General features: G+C 36.2%; 1 long non-coding RNA gene across 1 annotated transcript in view; it reads right to left on the reverse strand.

The window, feature by feature from the left end:
• Positions 1-2435: 2435 nt before the first annotated feature.
• The window catches only part of LOC106941705 (uncharacterized), an 18921-nt gene continuing 17159 nt past the window's right edge, over positions 2436-4197 (reverse strand). The window contains exon 3 of the long non-coding RNA XR_001423440.1: positions 2436-2449. This is a non-coding gene — a long non-coding RNA (uncharacterized LOC106941705). The remainder of the gene's footprint in view (positions 2450-4197) is intronic.

Raw genomic sequence — 4197 nt, forward strand, 5'->3', positions numbered from 1 at the left:
CCCCCACCTTTGGTGGTGTTCCCCACTTTGCCCCCGGGGCTTCCAGTCCATATTCTGCACAGATGTTCCTGTACACTATGCCCGCCACTTGGTTATGTCGTTCCATGTACGACATAACCAAGTGTATATATATATATATATATATATATATATATATATTTATATATATATATATATATATATATATATATATATATATATATGTGTGTGTGTGTGTCTTTTATGCATATATTGTATTGTTGTAGGCTTATTTTTAACTTTTGTGAAAATAATAATAAAAAAAAATAATAATCCACCTCTCTTTATTGTCCTGACTTCGTGAAGCCCTTTTTTAAATATTGAGAAGCTGAACTGTTCTGCGGCTAAAGCCCCAGGTGGCATTACTGGTCAGTTGGTCATAGTGTTTCACAATTTAAGTTTCAGACACCGCTCATGTCACAAGAAGTTATGGAGTGAAAATAGTCTCAAAATATCTGTGCGTAAAATGATTTGTGATCTCTGCACATTTCATTCATTTTACTTTGCAGCAGGGACTTTGTCCAGAACACCAGAAAGTAGACATGAGGTTCATGACTATTAGCGGCATGTTAGCCATGCTATTTATTTTATTTCTTTTTGGGAATACAAAATTTCTTTAAAAATAATCACCCTTTTTATCCCCCATGATCTCTTCATAAAACGTGATGTTCTTTGAAACTTGGCCTTATTCACTCTGTGATATAATTTATGTGGAAGTCCCAGGAACATACATGAGAACAAAACATCCTATTACATCAGAAAGATGCCACCACAACTGATTACACAACATTCAAAAAACACTGATTTCGTGATTTATACATTCTTGCCTGATACATTTAGATACAGCTATTATTTTACAGCATATTCTTTCCTCCTTCAGTGAAATTGAATGAAAATAATTTCATACTTAGCACTGGGATGATACAGATGATAGATCTTCGCTGGATATGAGCTCTTACAGTTATGATTGGAGCGGGGTACTTCCTGCACAGCTCACATTGGATGATTTCACATATAAATTTCTGTTATTAAAGTCATCCCTACTTTCAATAAAAATGGGGGACAAATGTCGAGCTTGCCCTGCGTAATGTCTTACAGGCTGATTCATAATATTATTTTCTGCTTATGTTGTAGTCTGTGTTTTAAGTTACAATGTAGGTGCTTGGTGCTTCCTTCTCCCCGGCTCTAGTGACGAACACATGGCACACTGCTTCCTATGTGCCAGCTAAAGGTTGCCTACGCACCATCATCACAGTAAACTTGAAATCCTTTCCTGTCAGACAACACCGAGGGAAAATTTCATACATACATACATACATACATGGGAAGCGCCTGATACCCAAACGCTTTGTTACAGCCTCTCGTTTTCTGCCGTTGCAGTATTAACTCTTCATCTCTACTGTGTAGTACTGAAAAGGACTTTAAGGGCTGAAGACCCGATTTTTAATTTTTAATTTTATTTTTTTTGCATTCTACTGGATGATCCGAACAAAGACGGTGAGTTGTTATTATTACATCCAGCGCCATTTGCAGACAGGTAGCTACCCCAACTGTCCCAGCATAAACGCTGGACTTATCCAGAAAAATCTATTTTTACTTGCTAGACTGAACGTCTAACAAAGCTGGGATTTACAGCAGTGTGGCTTGTCGCAGTTATATGAATGTTGCCTTAAATTAGTGAAACTGGAGTGTCATAAAACCTATGACGTGTTGAATTGTTGCCATTTTTATTTCTTAGCCATCATTGCAAAGATGTTTTGCCCTGGCCGGGTTGTGCAACCACAGTCTGCACATTTACATGACTGATACAGTAGATATTGCAGTGAATCCATTATACATCGGAGCAATATCATGTCTTAGATTAATCATGGAGACGTGATTGGGTGAATCCAGCAGCAGTGTATATATATTGTTCCAATCCTAATACCATTTTAATAAATATATAGCATAGAGTAATTTATCCTGTCATTTTTTTTGTCTTTTTAAGTTTGGGATTTAAACAATAATATATGTTCATGGATGATATTTTAGACCCAGATACAACCACATAATTGCCTGCACACCAAAGCTACACATTATAGTTACAGTATGTGTTGTGTTAAGTTTTATGTTTAAATTATACATGCAAATACATTCAGGCTCTGTATGTCTTTATATCTTGTCTAATACAGTAAGTTTTTATAAAGTAAAATGGTGGTAAGATAAAGTCATTAAGAAAAGTTGTTTCAATCCTAATACCATTTTAATTTAAATTGATTTAAATTTTATTTATCCTTTATTGCTCACTCTTGTTTGATTTTGTCCAGGTCTGTATATTAGTATAAATCACAGGATATTTGTTGTTCCTTTTACTATTAAATGAAATTAAATTTAAAACAAAAACCTGGATGAATACTTTGTGTTCCATTGTAAGATGTTTAAAAGCCTTGAACTTTTTTGAAAGGCCTTTGGCCTGTGAGAATTGCACCTTAACTTTGTTTTGTGTATCTGCATCATCTGCCCGGAAAACCAAAATTAAGCCGGTCTTAATTTGTGATGAAGAAAATTGTTTCGATGGCCACAAATGATCCCTGGGCCACACTTTGGACACCCATGCTTTAAAACTATGATCTTTTCACATTGTCTAAAGCAGATGCAGTCTGTTGTACCTTTATTTAATACAGACAGTTGTGTAACAGAAACAAAATCCCACTGTCTACTTTTGTTGAAGAAATCTTCACCAAAATTACAAATTACCAGGAGCCAATGGGGTAGGACATGTTATAAAAACAGAAAACAGGGGGAAAAATTCTGATCCACTTTTTTTATAAAGTTTGAATAGCCTAGTAAAGTGGAGAGATAACCTTATTGTTTCAGTCCTTTTAAGTTTTCCAGCATTTGCTAACTGTCTCAAGTCAGAATTTGCAATACATAGTTTGGTATTTTGGTATAGTGTGAGCAGGACTTCCCCAAATTATTTTTCAATATCCATTATGTGCCTTTTTTTCTAAGAGTAGAACATCTAATAATCAATTTATAAGCTGAAATATTGAGGTCTCCTTAATATGGTTCACATTTAAGGACTGCAGTATAATCAACCAGAATACGCATGTTGTTTGTACACACTAATATATCCTCTTGCCAAAGTCCTACCGTTACTTATTGGTAATGCCATTGTCTTTTCTTCTTTTACTAATGTGATGTTTCAGAAACAGGCCTTCTTTCAAAAGAAAACCGCCTTCTTTTGAAAGAAATTGCAACAGGGCTTTATGTGGTTGGAGACCAGGAGCCCAGCAGGTAACTGAAGTGGTCACATGGTGACAGGAGACAGCACTGCATTCCATTCACTTCTATGGAGTTTGCTCAGTGAGGAGACAGTCACTTACACTGATCCCAATGAGCGAACAGTATAATTTGTGCATGTGAAATTTATAGCTTGTACATGCAGACATGAACACACGGGCTAGCGATGTTGCACAAGAAAGTCTTTGAAGGCCACAGACCAAAACAAACTATATTCCGTTATTTACAGCTTTGTCCGAACTCAGGGGTCGCATCCTTCGAAGGCCGGATTTGTAGCCCCGTTATATCATAGTGCGGCAATCCATTTGGTCTGTTCTCCAAATGCAGCCGACTAATACATCCTTCTTTTCTCCAGATTTAAATGTTGGTCTAAGGGTCAGGCGTATCCTTCATAGCCTATACTATTCCATGATTCATTGTGGGTCCAAACTGAATGGGTATTCGGCCAAAGTGGCCATCGCAGTAAAGAGTGGCAAATTATTTTGCCATGTACCCCCTTGATGTTATTGATTATATGCGGAAATTTCAAGCATGCGCATAACAATGGAGGGCAAAAAGACTATTCTTTTCATGCCATCCATAGCTACGCTGCCGCAGTAGAACAATTTTGTTCACTAAATGAAGCCTGGAGATGTAGGTATGAATAATTTAGTACAGTGTGCCAAAACAAAGGGAAAAACGGCGCAGAAAAACATTAAAGAATGACTCAAAATCACGTTTTTCTTGCTCTCTGTGTTTGATATGTTACACGCAGACTTGTTGCCATAGCAAGGTAAGGTCATTTTAGTTAGCACATTTTCAGCAACAAGTGCTTTACATGAATTAGAATGAAATAGAAACAAAGCAAACCAAACAAAACAAACAAAAAAAAAAAAAAAAAAAAAAAAAAAAAAAAAA

This window comes from Poecilia latipinna, unplaced genomic scaffold, assembly GCF_001443285.1.
Source record: "Poecilia latipinna isolate Pla-1442-1.1 unplaced genomic scaffold, P_latipinna-1.0 Scaffold3815, whole genome shotgun sequence".
NCBI classification, from domain to species: Eukaryota; Metazoa; Chordata; class Actinopteri; order Cyprinodontiformes; family Poeciliidae; genus Poecilia; species Poecilia latipinna.